Here is a 22,118-nt window from a genome sequence, read left to right on the forward strand (position 1 = left end):
TTGGTTGATTTAATAATGGCAAACTGTTAGGCACTTGTCCAAATGATGATGGGAAAAGATGAAAGAAAAAATATTGGCTAAATGTTTGTTTTAGGACTAAACTTATATCAATATTAAATGTATTATTGTATACTAATCATGATTAAATGTTATAAAAAATTTACAATTAGAGGTTTATTTGAATAAAAAATAATATTAAATCTCTGTAACATCATGGACACTCCTGGTCACGTGAATTTTTCTGACGAAATGACTGCTGCTCTTAGGCTTGCTGATGGTGCTGTGTTGATTGTTGATGCTGCTGAAGGAATGATGGTAAATACTGACAGGGCTACACGCCATGCAATACAGGAGCGCCTACCTATTGTAGTTGTTATAAACAAGGTTGACCGGCTGATAACGGAACTTAAGTTGCCACCCAAGGATGCTTACCATAAGCTAAGACATACCCTAGAAGTAATCAATAACCACATATCTGCCGCCTCCACAACTGCTGGTAATGTTCCAGTTGTTGATCCTGCTGCTGGAAATGTTTGTTTTGCTAGTGCAAGTGCAGGATGGTCCTTCACTTTGCAGTCATTTGCAAAATTATATGTCAAACTCCATGGAATTCCATTTGATGCAGAGAAGTTTCCTTCTCGTCTTTGGGGAGATATTTATTATTATCCTGATACAAGGGCTTTTAAAAGTAAACCTCCTGCTGGTGGAGGAGAACGATTATTTGTCGAATTTGGCTTGAACCCCTTTATAAGATATATAGCTAGGTGATTGGTGTACATAGAAAGAGCGTAGAGTCAACTCTTGCAGAGTTGGGTGTCACTCTTAGCAATGCTGCTTACAAGTTAAATGTCAGGCCTTTGCGAAGGCTGGCTTGCAGCACGGTTTTTGGTTCAGCCCCAGGCTTCACTGATATGCTGGTTCAGCACATACCATCTCCCAAGGATGCTGAAGCTAAGAAGGTTGATCATATATACAAGGGACCTAAACATTCTATGATTTACAAGGCCATGGTAGATTGTGATCCTTCTGGCCCCCTTATGGTTAATGTGACCAAACTATATCCCAAGTCCGATTGTAGTGTTTTTGATGCTTTTGGTAGGGTTTACAGCGGTAGAATTCAAACAGGGCAGAATTTGAGAGTGCTAGGAGAAGGCTATTCACCAGATGATGAGAAGGACATGACAGTGAAAGAAGTAACCAAATTAAGGATCTACCAAGCTCGATACAGAATACCCATAAGCAGTGCTCCTCCTGGTTTATGGGTTCTCATTTAAGGTGTTGATGCTTCAATTATGAAAACTGCCACCCTCTGTAATACAGAACTTGATGAAGACGTATACATATTCCGACCTTTACAGTTTAATACTCTTCCTGTTGTGAAAACGGCCACTGAGCCATTAAATCCCAGTGAGTTGCCCAAAATGTTGGAGGGGCTTCGAAAGATCAGCAAAAGCTATCCTCTAGCTATAACTAAAGTTGAGGAATCTGGTGAGCACACTAGATTAGGTACTGGAGAGTTGTACTTGGACTCGATTATAAAGGACCTTAGGGAGCTCTATTCTGAGGTGGAAGTTAAGGTGGCAGATACTGTTGTTTCATTCTGTGAAACAGTGGTGGAGTCTTCATCCATGAAATGCTTTGCTGAAACACCCAACAAGAAGAATAAAATAACCATGATTGCAGTGCCATTGGACAGAGGTCTTGCAGAGGACATAGAGAATGGGCTATAATACCAAAAAATTTGTTGGAGAAAGAGTTAAGCTTTTTAAAATTTAATTAACGACTCAAAAGAAATAATTAATCTTAAATAATTATAAATAAATAGACTTACAAAATAATTAACAAGGTAAAAAATTCAAAAAATTAACAGATAATGAAAAAAATAAAAAAAATGACTGAATATTAAGAATCACTCAAATAACATATAACAATTACTACCAATTATATCCTAAAAATCAACTTCTATTACCATTTATATCCTAAAAATCAAGATATTGAGGCCAAACGTCTAACTCAATTTTGAATCATTTTTCAACAACAATATTAACCACACGTCAATAAGTCATAGGATTCAAACATCAATAAAAGTACACAATGTTTGTAAAATATGGATTGAAAGATTAGGGTTTGGGAGTTCAAACCTGCTACATTGTTGGCAGAAGCGTTGATGGAGTCCAGCGACTGGAACCATGGGAGCCTTGGCACGGAACTCACAGACCTTATGGCCCCTGTGGTACCTCTTGGCACCGGTCATGTCAGCAGTACAATTCTCAACCTGACAAGCAGGTAGAGTTGACCCTCCCGCCGCACTGGATCCTCTCTTGCCTTTCTTCTTCATTTCATCATCTCCAAACCCTATAGCACCAGCACCATCTTCATCCTCCGTCATTTCCTTCAGGCTCCTCTTCCCATCAGCTTTGCTTGTTGCCATTTTTGGTTCTGTGAAAAAAAACAAGAAAAAAGTAGGAGATGAATGAGATGAAGAGGGCTTCAGACAACAATGAAGAAGAATAAAAAAGACCCAGAGATAAGAAAAAGAAAATAGAGAAGAGAGTCATGTGTGAGGAGCACAAAGTTCCATTTCTACCCCCGTCAGCATTAACTCAACAGTGAAAGATAGAAATCTAAAGGGCTTAATTGTAGATGTACAGAACAAAAAAAAAACACTATTTCCACTCACAAACAAAGATTATATCGTACTATACCTCTCTGCTTTTTCTTGTTTTTGAGTGAAAAACATCACCCTCAACAAGCCAAAGCAAAAAAACAAAAAGAAAACCAATAAATATTGTTCATATTTTCCTTGTATTGGATGACTTGAACCATTCATTTTCTACGGCGGCTTCTTTCTGCTCCAATCACAGAGCTAGAATTTCTGCTCGTTTCCAAATCCAATAACGACAGAAGTTGTGGCAAAGACATATTTATCCATATATCAATTTAGTTGATACATACATATATATATATATTAAACTATATATTAAATAATCTGTGTTCTTGACTTGTTCCTCGATTGCACTCCTAAAGTTTTTCCCTGCGTCTGCTTGAAGTTTTCTCTTTATTAAATTTGACAGTCCTTTTCTTGACATGGGAACACAGCTCGCTGGCATGTATCTAAAGTTGTACTGTTGAAAGGTGAAAGGTTAAAAACCGAATTTGAAACTTAACCTAGTTAATTTGTATAATGAATGACAATTCAAAAATTTAAGATTCAAATTTCAACATATACAATGCTTGATAAGTTACGCCTTCTTTAAAAAAAAAAAAAAAAGTTAAAATCCCTTGTACATGGTGGTCCAACGAGTTAGGCTTAAGTAACCTATCAAGCTCCAATGCGTCTTGCATGACCCTTTCAACTGTCATATGTCCTAAGCATCCTATATATTCTTCTTCCTTTTTTCATTTTTCTATTGTTTTTACATTTCATTTTGGAGTAGCCAACTGGTTTGCAGCTTAGTGGGAACCTAGCCCTTGTGCCAATGTGATTGTCATAACATATAGATCTATGAATCTATAGTTAAATTTATCAAATAAATGAAATTGCCACCAATATTTTTTATTAGGTGTAATTAGTCACCTGAGAAATTTATCATCTTAAAGAGTTCTTAAGCTTGGTTAAGGGTCCTTAAAAGAATAGGTTCGGGTTTACTAACCAGAATAAAGTTCGAGAGTTCGATTACATATGAAGAAGGTTATAGCACCCCCACATGCTCATCCGAAGGATGGTACCATATTATTTTGAATTTATCATATGATCTTAGTCTAATGATTTCAAATTTTTATGTTGAAATATTGAAAATAATTTATAAGATTCTCCATCAATAACTTTTAAAAAATACTTCATCACCTCAAGAGTATTTAAGAATCCCATTTGATTTTTTGAAGAAGCTCCGTCGTCAGAAAAATGTTTATTTATTATTTTTTATTATTATCATTTTTTGTTGAAAATAGATCTAATTATTCCTCCGTTTGGGTCAAGTTAGAAATTTTTTTTTTTAATTTCTAAAATTTTCAGTATTTGGATCTATTTAGAAATTCTCTTTTTTTGGAAAGAAAATAATATGACAATTATTTTTATTGAAATTTCATCTAAGTTATTCCACCATTTGGGTCAAATTTAGACAAAATTTCTCACATAGAGATTTATTAGAAATTTACCATTTGAAACTTCTAAGAATCTCATCCTTGGATAATTATCATATATTTTTAAGCCAAATTTTTGGTTTGGAAAAAAGAATACAATTACTTTTATTGAAACTTTCATCTAAATTATTCCACCATTTGGGATAATTTAAAGAAAATTTCTCACCTAGAGATTTCTTAAGAATTTACCATTTAAAATTTTTAAGAATCTCATCATTGGGTAATTTGTATTTAATTCCCACAATTTATATATATATTTTTTCATTTTTTATTTTTTTGTTTGAAAATAAATATTAATTATTATTATGGAAACTTTATCTAAATTATTTCACTATTTGGGATAAATTTAAACAAAATTTTTCACCTAAGAATTTTATAAAAATTTACCATTAAAATTTTTTATAAATTTCATCATTAGATAATTAATATTTATTCTCAAATTTTTTATTTTTATTATTTTATTATTTATTATTCTATTGAGTAAAATAAGTAAATAAATAAAATAAACAAAGAATTAAATAAATGAATACACACGTAAATGAGTAAAAAGTACCTTTCAATATTATAAATAAAACATTGCTACTTTAGTAATGTCAACAAGTGTCCCATCCATCTAAATGTAAATGGTTTTGCGCAAGCCTCCCATGCAAAGCCAATAGTACCTACTTGTAAGAAGCCTTCATGACTTTGGTCCAAATTGGATATTTCCTCCACGTGCTTTTCTTTAAAAATTATTGTTTTTTAAAGAAAGACAAGTCTTTGTTGAAGAATACCCACGAATTTTGAGTGCGTTTTCTTTAAGCCTGACTTTTGCTGTGGTACTAGAGCCTAAAGTTGTGATTGATGGATGACAATATTTCTCAACTAATGGTGCTTGTAATGGCAGAGTGCTTAAGCGGTGCTATCAAAGCTTAGAGACTCGTGTGGTATTGATGATAATGGTGGCAGTAGATCTGTGTTGATGGTGATTGTTCTCATGTAACAGTGGAGACTATAGCAATAAAGACAATGATCCAACAAAGATGGCGGTGGGATAAACATGTTTTCCAGACTTTATGTACCTCTCTTTTCTCTGTATTTCTTCTCTATCAGAACCTAGTTTTCAGTTGAATGTTTAACTGAAAATTGAAGACTTGCTCCAAAAATTGAAAAATCTGGTTGGAAAATTCAAGTTTAATCGAAAAGTTCATCGAAATTAGAACCTTTTTCTTTGCTTCTATTTACTGTCTGTTTCTTTCTGTCTTTGCTCTATGATTACTGGATTTATTTATAGGAATAATCAGAAGAATTTTTGATTAATTTTGATTCCTCTGTTTACACTTACCTTTTTAGAAATTGAACCTAACTACAACTCTGCCAATGCCATTCGCGGTAAAATTTGCATAAAATTCAACCTATTATCTCCTAAAACTAATGATAAGTCCAAAAATAAAATAAATAAAATAGATAAAAAAAATGAAAATAAAACCAAAAAATATAAAGTATAAAATAAAAAAATAAAAAAATAGAGGAAAAAAATGAATGGCCAATTGGGTCAGATAATCTAAGCCCTATTGAGCTAAACTCAATTAATTTGAGTTTAGGCCCAGACCTTGTTAGACCAAGCCCAATGGGCTCGGGTCTGAACTAATTAGGGTGTCTACAGCTGTCCCTCTTTGTACATTTTTTATGCAATAAAAATTGTACAAAGATGTAGATACCTTGCATATGATCATCTCAACACATTCATCTTTTATTTTATTTTTTTATTTTTATTTTATTTTAAAAAAAAATAACAAAGCTCCTCTAAACAGAGACTCAACGACTTTGAAAAAATAAATAAGGCTCATCTAAACTAAGGCTTAACAACTTTGGAAAGATAAACAAAGCTCTTTTAAGCAGATGCTCAATGACTTTGGACAAATAAACAAAGCTCTTCTAAATTGAGGCTCAACGACTTTGAAAAATAAATAAAGCTCCTCTAAACAGAGGCACCACAATTTTGAAAAAATAAATTACTCCTCTAAACAGAAGTACCCGCCATTTTTAAAAAAAAATTGATCCTCTAAATAGAGGCAACCATGACTTTTGAAAATAAATACTCCTTGACAATCATGTCCAAAGGAGTTATAGATCAGATCTGATGAAATTTGTAATGAAAACTCAAATATTCATAATTTGAGTTCAAAATTCAAAGGTTCAGATTCATAAGAACCTTTCAGCTTCATAAAAATTCACTGAAATTTGACTCTCAAAATTTCAGTTTTATAAGAATTCAAATTTCATCTTAAGATTCTTATTTGCAAATTATAAGACTCGCATCCACATTCAAAGAGTCTCATTTAAATTTTAGAGATTTACATCCAAAAGTTAAAAACTTCTCATTCAGGTTCAAAGGTTCATGTTTGACAAATTTGGGATTCACATCCAAAAGTTCAAAGCTTCTCATTTTATAAATTTTGGGTTTCACACCTTAAAGATTCAAAGATCTTATTTGATACTTAAAGATTCTCATTTGAGTTCGAAGATTCACATTCGATAAATTTTAAGTTTCACACCTCAAAGATTCAAAAATTCATATTTGATATTCAAAACTTTTTTTCAAATGAGCTTCAAACTTTCACCAAAGTCAAAATTTTATGTGTACTGAATGTCATGATCAATGATACAAATGCAACAACCTAGATTTTCATAATGCCATATTCTAAGCATAATCCAAATGCTTACTAGCTGATGCGAATGCGTATCCAAACTGAAGTTTCAAACAATCTCCAAACAATAATGCAAATGTAATACATGTAATGTGGATGTCAATGTCATGAAATTCTAATCAAAATGTGGTAACATAGTTCTCAAAACTCCATCATCTCACATTTTCTCTTTGTTTAGCTTCTTAACATTTTGGAACAAGTTTCATGAACTAACCATCATTATTTTCATCACTTGATCATCATTTATAAGTTTTTCAGCATTAGCAATTTCAAAACAAGTTTTTGTCTTCCATCGTTAGGTCACCACTTACAGGCTTCTTAGCACTAGCCATTTCATCGACTGATCCATATTTTTTTCATCATTTAACTCATAGGCTCATTAGCACTAGCCACTCCATAATGAATTTCGTCTACTGATCGTTATCATTTTATTACAATTCATGTTGATCAATCCATCATCATATTCATTTCTTAATGTTATCATCTTTTCAGAGTTTTGCCTTCTCTTCATTTTGTTGAGCAATCCTTCATTATATTCATCATTTAGCCATCCCATGTGGTATCTTTTTAAGTTCTGCCATCTTTTTATTTTTTTTTTACGCCTTATCATCCTAAATTTCTTTTTAAAAGAATGCAAGCCTTTTCCATACACATTGTCATTCATTCATTATCATTTCAACTCTTGACAAACATAATGCAATCATACATTTTTTCAATTCATTTTAAAGATGTGCGAATAAAATAGCATAAGGTGCATTAAAAAAAAGGCAATCAATAGAAAGTGAGTCTGAAACAAAAACAAATGGGAAAAGAAACAAGTTGGATGTATGTCATTGAGACAAATGAATATTCAAACAATTAATTCAAGATTTTTTTTTGAAAACTCATTCCATTGACTGTCAAAATCATTTTGAGCTCATCAAATTTTGCCCCAACTTTAGGAGATCTTCAGATGCTTTGATCTTCCATATATTTGAATTGTTTATCTAATTTTTAGCTCAGAGATTTGTCTACCCAAACACCCTTTCGGGTTTTCAATTTGAGTATTCCTTTTTCTCCTTTCATTTTTTTTCTTTTCTCTTTTTTATTATTTTTTTTCTTTTTTCTTTTGTTTCATTTTTCATTTTTTCTCTTTTTTTTTCCTTTTTCCTTTTTTTTTTCATCCATTTTTTTATTTTTTTATTTTTTTTCTCATTTTTGACCCATTGTTGACATCTCTCACACATTAATCTTTAGAACAATATAGCCTGATTTCATTATTTCATCATGAGCATGCCTTAGCCCAACATATAATTGTTTAATTTGAGCATTTACATTTGATCCAAATGAACTTTTAAAGGTTGTAACGTAGGCCATGGTGAGGGGTCATGAAAGAAATAGATAAAATAGACTCAAAATATATGTTTAAAGGGTTTAAAACTAAAGGACCATCACTTGATGCAGCTTGGCATTTTGCCCCACTTTACATCATTTCACTACTTTTCCTTTTTCCATTTCATTCCTCACAAAAGGACTCTCATTACTTTGCCCCAACTTGTTATGACATTCATTTTTCTCTCTTTTTTTAAAATTTTTTTTAAGACCTTTTGTGATCTTTGGGTTTTTTTTTTCAAAAATTATCTCTCAGTATAGATGATGATCCTTGGGCAAGGTTTTTTTTTTTTAAAAAAAATCATAACAAGCTTAAAAGGGTAACGATGAATGGTTTTTCGAAAAGAAAGATGGTTATTTTTCATCTCAAATGTGAATGCTTTCTTTGAACATCATCTATTGAACAAAAACAAGTTTATGAATTATAGACTGCACTTCTTCGAGTCATATTAGTTCCATTTCTACCCCCGTTAGCATTAACTCAACAGTGAAAGATAGAAATCTAAAGCACTTAATTGTAGATGTGCAGAACAAAAAAAAAACACAATTTAAAAAATTAATTAGAAAAATAATAATAGTAATTTCAAAAGATAATATATAGTAGTTAGTTTGATTTTCGTTTAATAATAACAAAATGACTCAATTTACAAAAAAAAAAAATTATGAATTATGTAGTACATGATTTGCTATTGTCAATTTCTTTATTAAATATTTAATTTGGGATTAAACATTTATATGGTTATTCAATTCATAACTAAACCTTTTATTTTATATGAATAAGCATTAATCATTATAAAAAATTTTATGATTAGGGATACATTTGGATTAAATTTTGTGCGTGTCTCCTACGCGCCATTTAGTTGTGTATTGATACTAATTTATACATAAAACTAAAATAATAAAAAAAAATCAATTTCATAAGAAACACAACAAATTTTCTTTCTTTCTTCATTTGGTCCTAACTTTCAGATTTTTCTCCCTTCAGCTCCTGTTTCTCTATGAAGCCTCACATTATTTGCTATCTTTCTTTTTCATTTGTTTTTTTTCCCTATTCAACTTTTCTTTTAGTATTTACTCTCTCTCTTTAACTATAACTCATTTATTCACAATACAAGAAAATTAGACACTAATAGCTTGTCCATGTTTAATCTTTGCCAAATTTGAAATTTTGGAAGAAACCCAAATTAACAAACACCTAATCAATGAACCTCTTTTTGTAATTTTATCATTGAGAAGTTGGAGATGAAAAAGGTGTCCCAAAGAAATGAATTAAGATAGGGTGAAGGTTACGAGGTGTGCCTATTTTTTTGTTAAAATTTGGTTTATAATCTTTGAGCTCTATAATTAGGATGATGTTAGATTATTGGTTTCAGTTTTCTATCTTTTTCATTCATGTTTTAATTCAAAATTTTTGGACAAACAAAAATTTATGTGGTTTAATTGTGGGTTTTTGAATTTCACAGGTATTATGGTATAGATTGCTGATTTTTTTTTTTGTATAGATTAATATTGAGTAATAAAAATTTAATGATTGTGGAAAAAAAATCCCCAAAACTTTGAATTTTTATTTTTTTTTACTTTTTTTTAAATTTTTAATCCATATTTAAAATAGTAAGAATGAAATGATTTCTTATTTTTTCTAAAAAATAAATCTCATTTTTAAAATATTTTTAATTTTTTATTTAAAATGATACTTAACCGCTAAAAAAGCAACACATGACTTTTTTTTTATTTAATTATTATTTTTATTAGAGTTAATAGTGCGTGTGAAACGCGCACAAATTTTTATTCAAATAAACCTTTAATTGTAAATTTTTTATAACATTTAATCATGATTAGTATACAATAATACATTTAATATTGATAGAAGTTTAGTCCTAAAATAAACATTTAGCCAATATTTTTTCTTTCATCTTTTCCCATCATCATTTGGACAAGTGCCTAACAGTTTGCCATTATTAAATCAACCAAACTATATATTGATAATGATTCGAGGGAACAATAAAAAAATCGTAAATATTAAAATATTAAAACTAAAATTTATTAAGTATTACCTTTTAAAATAATTATATAAATAAATAAATTAAATATAAAATTCCAAGCAATCGATTTTCTTTTTCCTCATTGATTAGAACAAAATTAGTTGAACATTATTATGAAGACAATGACCCATTTTCACTCATCCAATTATGCAAAAAATACTGTCAAAATCACATCATGTCTATTTGTTGCCATGGGAAACAACTCCTTTCTGCTTAGTTGAAGGAAATGACAGATATTATTATTATTTACTTCAATTTGAAATTAATTAAATAGCATACTTAAAGACTAATCAATGGCAAACCAGATTCGACCTATAAATTAAACAATGAAAAATTCAGACAACTCCTTATTAATAATTAAGTGAACAATAATGTAACTATTGCATAATTTTTGGTAAAATATAGTACTCTTTGGACAATATTCAACTTCTCTTGTGCTTTGATCGAGCCAAAGCCCAAAAATTCATGTAAAATTGCAAATGAAACCATTCACTTTTTTATATTGTTTTTTTGCCTCACCTAAATATTTTCACATTCACCTAGAACCTAGGATTTGGCATCTCACTATGACATTTATCCATAAAAAAAATACATAGGTAAAATCATCTTTATTAATTGATTTTTAATTTATTAAAAAATATAAAAGACAAGTTAAAAATTTATTAAAAAATTGAACTCCTTTCCTCATAAAATTTATCTAATTAAAAAAGTAAAAAATTCAAAAAAATTTAAAATACAAAAATAAGAAAAAATGAAAAAAATAAAAAATAAAACTTATTATGGTGACTATGTTGGAAAATGAACAAAAAGCAATATGAACGTTCTGTTTTCAAATCAATTGAAAGATAGCTTAATTTGTTCTGATAGATAAAAAAAAAAAAGAAAAGAATTTATCATTAAGATGGGGGAACTTCCCTATGTCTATCTATTGATCTAAAAACTTCTCTTTGCCACCAATTCCTCGATTTCAATCTAAGGTGCACTTTGCCTTTTTTTTCGTATAGTTTTGACACTTATTTAGCAAACAAGACATTAATCATAATCGATAACCACAAAAAAAAAAATAAAAAAGTGAAAAGGAAAAATATTGTTGAAAAAAAAAAAAGGTCAGATGAGGTTTAGGGAAAAAAATGTAGGTGGTACCCATCGAAAAGGAAAAAAAAAAAAAAGAGAATTGTGTTTGGAAAAAGATAGATAAGGCCCACTGAAAATAAAGTAAGTGTGGATGGGGTGGTAGGACCCAAAAAAAAAGACAGGAAGATGAGATGTCATGCATGCGCAAAATTTTTTTATGGATATTAAATGGATCCCACACGTAAAAATATGAAAATATACATTAAATATTAAAAAGATATGAAAAAAAAAAAAAAAGCGAAATGAGAATTATACGTGAATTTATTAAATTAAAATATCAAATAATAATTTTATTAATATAATATATAAAAATAAATATAAAATTAAATTAATAATAAAAACATATATTTGTATCATAGATTAAAAAACCAAAAAGGCAAAAAACTAAAAGAAAGCAAAATAAATCCGGATGCGATAATAATAACTTCGTAATATCAAATTTTTAAAAAATTATCAAATAATAAAAATTAAAAAAAATATTTTTTCAATCAATAATATCAAATGAGCATCAATTAAAAAAATTAAAATATAAAAAATATTAATTAATTATTTGAGCAAAAAAAAAAGAGAAAAATTCAAATGATTTGACATGTGTTATATTTTAGTATCAAATAGGTAACACAAAAAAATTTTAAAATCTTTCAAATATTTATTAAATATATAAGAAAAAGAAAAATAATAAAAAAAGAAAAGTAGAAAAAGAAACACGCTACATGACTTTGGCATCAATTGAGTCTCATGTAAAAAAAATTTTAAAATCTTTAAAATCTTTTATAAAAAAATTAAAAAAGAAAAAAGCAAAATAAAAAGAAGGATTGGTAAAAAAAAAGAAAAGACAGATCCTACCTTTAAAAAATATAAATTAAAGAAATGTCTATGAAAAATTTTTGAAACAAAATTTATGAAATTAATATATTAAATAATAATTTTATTAATATAATACATATATTTAAATGATTGAGTTCTTTTTTTTTTTTGAAAAATTTTTATTATGGATTAAAAATAAAAATTAAAAAAAGGCAAAAAAAATCATATCTAGAAGTGACATTGACCCCTCCATAATACCCTTTTCTTTAAAATTTATCAAATGAAAAAAAAAAAGAAAAAAATTAAAAACAAATTTCTAATCAATAATATAGACATCCCCATTTTGTTTGGAAATTTTTTCAATATTAAAATGAGTTTCAAATTTTTATAAATGAGATACAAAATTGTAATTAGGTCTTGATTGGAAACTGAATATTAGGTCCAATGATTAAAAGTAAAAAAAATTATTTTTATTTTTAGTTTAATTGTTGTTGATTTTGTTTATTTGGTCAAAAGGTCAAAAAAGTCCCAAAAAAAACATAGTGATATTTTGCAAAAAAAAAATCTTTAGATTCAATTTTGGAATCTGTTGAAATTGAAATTTTTTATAATTTATTATTTTTGAAAATACTTGGTCCCTTATTAAAAAAAAAAAAAAAAGAAATATCCCAGAAAAGTTAAATCTTGGAAGTTTTGCTTAAATCTAGTGAAATTTTGGATTTTTCAAATTAAAGTAGGATTTCATCCTTATAAAATGACCTTAAACTTTAATCGCAAAAGATACAACCAATAAGTAATTGCAAGTAATTAGCAAATTCAAGTAATCACAATAGCATAAATATTTTTTGAGTGTCGATTATGGGAATTCAATTTTTGAGGTTTTTGAAAATTGTTTTGATTCTTGAAGTTTTGTTGGAAGATTTTGAGATTTTAGGGTTTTTGGGGATTTGTGGATTGGTTTTGAATTTTGAATTTTTTTGGAAGATTCTAGGATTATTTGGTTTTTTCTAGGATTGTTTTGGATTTTTCTTGGTTTTTTAAAAAGTTTTTATTTTTTTGTTTAAAATTTTGGAATTTTTCTGGGTTTGCTTGAAGTTTTGGTGATAATTTGATTTTTTTAATGAGGTTTTACAATGGTTAGAGCAAAATAAGGTGGCTGATTTTTAGGTTTCTGAGAATTCTAGATTTTGGTTGAACTTTTTCAGTATGGTTTGAATTTTTCAGTGTCGAATTTTGGAATAAGTGACCGGAATCTAGAATATAGTTGGGTTTTCAAATAGGATTCTACGGAGAGGTCAAACCAAATTTTGGATAATGAAAGAAAGGAAAGGTAATTTTGAGAAAAAATGTTAAAATTTGATTTTTACTAGTAATCGAAGCCCGACTTCACCCGATTTGTTGTATTAATTTTTTTGTATTTTATTGAAATAATATTTGATTGAGTTAGAAGTTAAAGCAAATTGATAAAAGTTTCTTAAATTAATTGAGAAAAAAAAGTAACTGTAATATCAAGTAAAAAATGTTAATTGTTAAACATAAACATTAAATAGAAACCGTTACCAAAAATATTAAATAAAAACTGTAATCAAATGTTTAATAGCCAATCTTCAGAAGGTCATATACTAAAGGCCTAAAGAAATAACAATTCCATGAAAAGTCTAACATTTGACTTGAACTAAGAACATGTCAACAAGTGAAAAGTCTAGTTTTAAACCAAACTAAGAAAACTTTACTTTCCTTTTACCACTATCACTTTGGTAAAGATCCCTTAAAAATGTGTGGCTCTTCTTTTACCTATAAACCTAATAAAAAAAAAAAACTACAAGCAAATATCTCTTAAGGATACTTTTTATATAAGATATATTAATATCAAAGCTGAACAATGTCATTTAAAATAGCTTTAAATCCGCATGTTTACCTATATATGACCTGTGTGCTGACCAACAATCGACTCTACTCAAATCGAAAATTTTTTTTTATTTTTTATTTTTATTTTTTGGTTTTATTTTTTGTTTATATCTTTTGTTTATTCTAATTTTATTTTATTTTCTTATTTTTTTTAATTTTGATTAAGTTAAAAGTAATAAAGAGAAGAAAAAGAAAAAAATTGGGTAAGATTTTTATAGTTTTATTTGTATTTTTTATAATTGTTTTGCATGAATTTATTATGATATTTTCACATGGATTTAATTTATTTGCATGATTTATTTCTATGATATTTATTGCATTATTTTTTGTATGATTTTTTTTATATATATTGGCATAATTTTGTTGCATGTTTTAATTTTAATATTAGTACATGATTTTTTCTTGATATTTTGATAAAAATTTATATGAAAATATTTTGTAAATAAACAAAAGAAATTGAGATTTGATTTTTTCATAAAATATTTAATGAATCTGACGATAAAACCTCTTCAAGTGAATAATATGTTTATTTTAAGCATTATTGAGGTAAGGAAAAAAAAATTTTTTGGTGAAAGCCTAAATATATTTTTTTCAATATTTAAATATCAAAATTAATTAAAAAAATTATATTTATTTAAGGCTTAAACAAGATAACATATGATTAAATTGGTACAAATTTACGCATTGTAAGGGTACTAAAACTTTCACTACATGTAATTGACTCTTGAACTTAGTTATATTGATGTAAATCAAAACCTATTTTAATGGATGATCATATTTACGTAAAAAAATATTGACGATAATTCTACATTTTTGTGTTTAATGGGTAGATTCTTAAACTTAAACGTTATGATAAATAATATCAAATGGATTAAAAAATAATTGAAAAAAAGTAAAAAAAGCAAACACCTGGCATGACTTTGGTATCAAATGAGTCTTATACAAAAAAAAAAAATTAAAGTCTTTAAAAATATATTTTAAAAAAAATTTACAAAAAGGAAAAAAATGAAAAAAAAAAGCAAAATAAAAAGAAAGATAAAAATATTGATAAAAAAAATGTGAAAATATTAAAAAATAAAAAATAAAAGAAAAAGAAAAAGAGAAAATGATTTAGATACGTGTATATCCTTAGTATCAAGTGGATCAAACAAAAAAATTTAAATCTAAAAAATATTTATTAAATAAATAAAAACAAAATAATAGAAAAAGAGAAACAAAGAAATAAAAAGCAAACACATGACATACTTTTTGTATTAAGTGGATTACACAAAAAATTAAAAGGCAAAATGAAAAAAAAAGGTACATGACTTTATATGTAACATACTTTTAATATGAAGTAGATAAAACAAAAAATAAAAAATTTTCAAAAATATTTATTTAGTATATTAAAAAATAAAAAAAAAGAAAAAAAACATACACATACTTTTAGTATTGGTAGATCCTATAAAAGAATTCAAATTTAAAAAATATTTATTAAATTTTACAAAAAAAATGATAAAAAAAAACATAGTATAAAGCAGGTCATACATTAAAAAATTTTAAATAATAAAAAAATTATTAAATATTAAAAAGATTTTGAGGAAAATATTAAAAAGCAATAAAAATTTAAAAACTTAAAAATAATTATTAATTTAAAAAAAAAAGGGAAAAACGATAAAAAAAGAAGAAGAAGAAAATGGTATTAAATTGGTCCCACCCAAAAAATAAATCATTTAAAAAGTATTTATTAAATATTTAAGGAAAATTAAAAAATAACCAAAAAAAAAAAAAGAGAGCGCTAAAGAAGTGTCACATGGCGCAACGATTGAAGGCTCCGTGTATCCGTACAAGAGTAAAAATATATTATGAATTAAAAAATCGTTATTAAATTGGGTTGTCATAAATTTTCTACCCTGTAATTTGAAAAACTTGAACTTGAAATATTTGCTTGAAAATGGATATATATCTTTCACTTTTCCAAAGAAAAAGGGACTGCCGAAATTATTGGTCCTATTTGCCATGAAGAAGACCAAGAAAAATATTGGGTCGACTACCGTCCATAATTTTAGGTTTCCTTCGAACGTACCTTTGGGCCGATCCAAATCTTTGTTGAATCCAGTTCTGTTTCAAACCGGATGCAAGTTATTGTTATCAACATCTACGGATATCCTGCTAAGGCCCAAGGCAAAACCAAAAAAATTCAAAGGTTGTTTTTGCTTTGCCCATGGTCCATTTCATTAGTTCAAGTTATTCATCGCTGCATCCGGTTCATTGATTGATGTACGAGTTTTTTAAGTAACCTTTGAACTTCTTTCATCGAATTATAAAAAAAAAAGGATATTGTGAATCAACCAAAAAAATAAATAAAATAAAAGCTGTGGACTAAGATTGACCTTGGATGTCCAAAATCCCTAACCAAATCAAGCTATATTGTCGTATGCGAATCATAGGAATTTGAGGGACCACTGATCCACTACCACTCTTCTTGCAACTAGCAACGTCCCATCAAAACCTTACAACCACAAATAGGGTTTAATAATTCACCCCGTATTCATCGAATTTTTCATAAAATTTTGATTCCACGTAGGATTACTTTTATTTTTTAAAATTTTGTTTCGAATTAGATTGAATATTTAAATAAAATCGATCAAATTTTATATAAATTTATTTTGGTCTGATTTGATTTGATATATATTTTATTATTTATTTAATTATATATTTAATTTAAAAATAATAATTTATGTTAAAAATATTATTAAATAATATTTTATTAATTTAAAGTTAAATAAAGTGAATTATAAATTTAAACATATATGAATTTTATCAAATTTAAATATAAAAATTAATATTTTAATATTAAATTAAATTTAAATTTGAATAATAAATTTATAAAATTAGATCGAATTTAAAATGAAAAAAATTTCATCGTTTTACTCTCTCTAAACATAAATAACCACAAATTTTAATGCCATAAATTTGGGTTTGCATTTGATATATATATATATATATGTATATGTATACATGAATAATTATTGATGAGAGTCTTGTCTTGAAGTCAAGCTCTCATTTGCATGGACTAGGTATTCACTAGGGACAAATTAAAGACAATGATGAAATAGGTGAAGAAAAGAAACAAAAAGAAAATTTTAGTCTCTTTTGTCACAATCAAACTAATTTGTTTAACAGTGCCAAGCTAAGCAAATATAATATTAACACAATTTGAGATACAAATGTATCAGCAGAACCGCGCACCTTTACTTATTCTTTGCTGCACAACAAGACCAAAACTTGAAGATGAAAAATAATAATAAAGAACTTCAATGATTGTTGTGCTTGCAATTTAGGAATGGCCATTTTCCAAAAGATTTTACGTCTTCTTTGGGAAATTTCGGCCCAAAATAAAAGATTTGTCCATGTCGCCATTCTCCGATTCATATTTATGGCTTAAACAAGCGTTGAGATTAACAAGCAGGAAGCAAACTTTGGTTGATCAACCTGAACAAGACCGACCCATCGAAGCTAGGATGACAGTTCAATTCATTTTCAACTGATTTTGAATCGATTCGATTTTTTAAAATAATTTTGTTTATAAATTGAAGTTTGAGTTGAATCAAATAATAGTTAAAAAAATTAAAATTAAATTAAAATCAAAATTTTAGGTACACTCTCTTTAACTTATAAAATTATTTTTATTATTTATTTAATTTTTTATATATTTTTATTTTTATTTAATTTTATATTTATATTAAAAATAATATTTTATTAATTTTAAATCAAATTAAATTAAATATAATTTTATATAATATTAAATTAAATTAAATTCAAATTTTAAATAAAATAAAATAAACATATTATAAGTATAGAATCAAATCGAATTTGAAGTAAGGAAAAACTTATCTCAACCTAACTCTTTATTATCTCTAATTAAAATTTACTGAAAATAGTAGAAATTTGATCTTTATGCTCGTTTTATATTTGTCAAAAAAAAAAAAACCCAACTTGGGTATAAATAAAGAGACTTTGAGATGACGTAAGCCTGATGATAGGATCGAAGTCAAGGGGAGCAGCAGGGGCTACGATCTCTTCAAAAAAAAATTTTATATGATTTCAAATTAACAATTGAATTTATCAAAATTAATATGTGGCCCTCTTACTTTTATTTAATTCATTGTTTAGCATTTTTTTAGTTATTTTCTGGTTTCGCTTTGTCTGTCGATATAAGATTAAGATAATTAATTAATTATGAACCATGATTTATATATTTAGTGTTCATGTCATAGTATGATAGAAGGACTTCAACAGCATACCATACATCGCATTGGCAGTTGTAAAATGCACTTTTTGATGCGATGAAAATCTTTTAATCGGATAAATCGAGTCTAGAAATCATTTAGCAATGTTTTTTTTTTTTTTGCCACAATCCCTTAACAATGTTCAGTTGCACTAAATAAGTAGAAACATGACCCATTGACAGGTTGGGAAAGAATGACCCGTCCTTCACATACCCATTACTTTCCTAATTCTATTTTTAATCACTAATCTCTTTTATAATACTAAATGAAATGATTCTTTTAGCAGTGGGAGAATCCCAACATCACTCTCTAATCAATCTCCACCCCCTACCAAACAAATTGGCCTATCTCTAAGAAAAAGATAAATTTGTTTAGGAAGTTGAAATAAAATAAAGTTTGAAGCTGTCCCCTCCTACAGGCCACAACACTCCCTGAGGCCCCACGAGAACCGGCGGCACTTGAAACTTCCATGAGCAACAGTCCAGGCTTTCTTGTAAACTAAATCTAAAAAAAGAAAGGTTGGAATTTTGGAATGAAAGATTCTTGAAGACCCATGGATGACCACCAGGAACCTCCACTGGAATTTTCCATATGCTCTTATAGGGACCCAATTCCCAGGTTTGACTCATTTCAGAATTTTCCTCTTCTCTTCCCTGCCTTTGGTCTAAGTGGCCCATTATTGATTGCCGCATCGATATAAAATAATGTCAGCCTATTTATACAGTATTGGTCCACGTGTGTTCTATCAACTTTAATTTGGATGGCACCAACCATTCAACTTTTACCACATCAAAGTTTTTTAGGTTAGAAAATAGAAAAAAAATATTATAAATGTTAGAATTTAAATTTTAAATTTATTAAATATTATTTTTTAATAATAATTATGATTAAATTTAAATTCATATCAAATCAAATCAATGAAAAAAAAAAGTTTTATTGCTCTTGTACGGCGATACTATATATTTTTATTCTTCTTTGATTAAGCCCCTCTTTCCCAATGCAAGAGACTGTAAAAAACTGTGATTAGCTCATTATACCAGAGTTGGCAATATCTCTTTAGTTTATGACAAAAACTAATAGCCTAGTTGGGCCATCATGAACCATGCCATGGCATGTGCTATGTTGTTCCCACATTAGTGATGGCCTAATTTCAAGCTTTTTGAACACTCATCGGGTCGACAAAGAAAAAAAATTACTACAATTTTACAATGCAAGTACAGAAGGGTACATGATGGATAAGTCATCAAATGGAATATATGATCTCGGAAAGAATTCATTAACATTCATCATAATCTACACATATACTACTACTTTTGTTATATATTTTTCTCTAATAACAACATAAAATGCTGAAAATCACAAAAGCTCACTTGGGCACCCCCAAGTGTGTTATAACCCTAGCATCCCATTCATCAAAAAACTTGAATTTACCCTTCTTTAATGGAATGATTCATGTTCATTGCGGGGGCAAATGGGTACTTTTATAACATTGCAATCAAAGTCAGTGGCGTGCCCAAAAAAGTGAATAGTACTATAGAAAGAAACTAAAATCGAGAGTGAGATCTTTGTCCGCACATTGGTTGGGGTGCAATATGGTCAGCCTTTGATGGGTACAGTTGGTTTGGATTTGATGCTTTGGTCCCCCAAACCCACTCTCTCTCACTCTCTTGTTCTCACTCAACGCTCAAAATAAGTATTCCCTTTTAACGTGCGCGTTGGGTTTCTTTCATGTTCGCCAAATTGGAATTTCTTGTCCAGACATGGTGGGGAGTAGTGAGCGACTCAAGTGCCGATGGGTAGGATGGGTAGCAGTAGGACCCAACCCAATTGCCTAATTCCATTTTGTTTTCTCTTTTTTTTTTTTTAATATTTCAGACGCAGCAGGGTTTGATCTTTAATTTTTTTATATTAAAATTTTAATATTTTATTAATAAATCATATAACTGTTGATATTTCGTAATATTTTTTTATAATAAATTAGCAAATACATTAATTTTTGTAATAATAGAGTCTAACTAAATCACTATTAGATTTCTTTTATAATAGAGTAAATAATGATTATATATACCAAATTAAAGAAATTAATTAACTTCTTTTAAAATAAGAAATGAAAGGGAAAAAAAAGGACTGCCTGCCAAATAACAGACAGTTTGAGGCCATAAGTAGTAAATTAGAATTAATTAATCCAAAGAAAAAAGTTTTTGTGAATAGCAAAATGACAGTAATATTTTTCTTATTTTGAAGAAGATAAGAGATACTGCGCAAAAATAATGATGGGGTTTTTGGAAGATGAGAAAATCCCTTGAAACACTACAAAATCCAATTGTTCCCTAACCTATGCTTTGCCCTTTTTTTACAAAAAAAAAAAAAAAAAAAAAAAAACTTATAATTGAGCTGAGCTGCCCACCACATGGCCCTGCCCTCTGTTACTATTCAATCTCTTCCTGACACCATTAACGGTTTCTTCCATTCTTTCTTTTTAATTTTTTTTTCCTCTAAAAAAAAATGAGGAAAGAAGAGGAATGGAAGTTATGGGACACAGCAAAGAAAGAGCCCTCGAGAATAAAGCGTGGTGTCTGGTCTTTCTTTCTATGGTTTTTTGAGCCTGAGATGTAACGAGTTAGCTAGACTTCCACATGCATCTAGCTCTTGTCGCTTTCTCTTCGAAATTTCAAATTCTCTAACAATTTTCTTTTATAATTTAGCCATCATCCAATCCCGCTGCTTAAAGCTTTTCTGCTGGTTTCAATGGAAATTTTGAAAAAAAAAAATGCCGGTAGTTAGAAAAGCACATAAGGTTTAACATCTTTCTACTTTCTTGTAGCTAATAATTTACTCTCAGCACTCACTAATTCACCTTGTACCAAAAAGAAGAAAAAAAGTTTTCCACTTGAGAGAAAAAGAAACATAAGGGGTTGAAATAGCAATATCAGGCCAAGAGAAGCAATTACCACCCAGGTTCTCCGCCTTCAAATCAAGCAACCAGTGTACAAAGAGTTGACAGGTAATTTAATAAAAATTAATTAAATAATTTTATTTATGAATATTTTTTAAAAGAAAATTTCTTTTATTTTTTATAAAAAAATGTTGCACATTTTTTAGAATAAAAAATATAATTACAAAATTTTAAATTTAAATTTATTAAATATCATATTTTAAATTAATCGAATTAATCTTATAATTTATTTAGATATATCTCAAAAGAAAATCTTTCACGTTAATTAAGGTGTAATGATAGTAAAAATTTTGGATTTTATTTTATTTTTCATGTTATGTTGATTTTAATTTTGAAATATGCCCCCAAATGGAGAAGGGGTCCATTTTTATTTAACTTTAATTAACACAACCTAAGCTTAAAAAAAAAAAAAAAAAAAAAAGCCCCAATACAACCCATTTGGCATCAACAATTGGCCACATTGTGCATGTAATGATGTTCCATCAGGAGCAAAGGCTGCATTGATTTGCGCCATTGGATCAGGATACAGATTTCTTGTTGATCAAAGCCCACCGTACAAACTATTAATCAATTTCCTCTTCCCAATGTGTTCAAACTTTGTTTTTTTTACACCTTATAGTATACAAAGTAATGAAAGTACGAGTAGTATAATATTAATGATGAAATAAAGAAAAGAAGTGGGATTTGCCATTGCATTGAGGAATGGGGCACTGGGATTCCCTCCCTGTACATGCAAAGGAATGTTACGGCGTGGAATAGTATCCTATAAGAGTGTAGATGATATATTAATATTTGT

General features: G+C 28.1%; 1 pseudogene; it reads left to right on the top strand.

Annotated features, from left to right (window-relative positions):
- Positions 1-204: 204 nt before the first annotated feature.
- On the top strand, positions 205-1,730 carry LOC111278488 (110 kDa U5 small nuclear ribonucleoprotein component CLO pseudogene; annotated as a pseudogene).
- Positions 1,731-22,118: the final 20,388 nt, after the last annotated feature.

Source organism: Durio zibethinus, chromosome 8, assembly GCF_047325235.1.
Source record: "Durio zibethinus cultivar Kanyao isolate XHJ-2024 chromosome 8, ASM4732523v1, whole genome shotgun sequence".
In the NCBI taxonomy this organism is placed as follows: domain Eukaryota; kingdom Viridiplantae; phylum Streptophyta; class Magnoliopsida; order Malvales; family Malvaceae; genus Durio; species Durio zibethinus.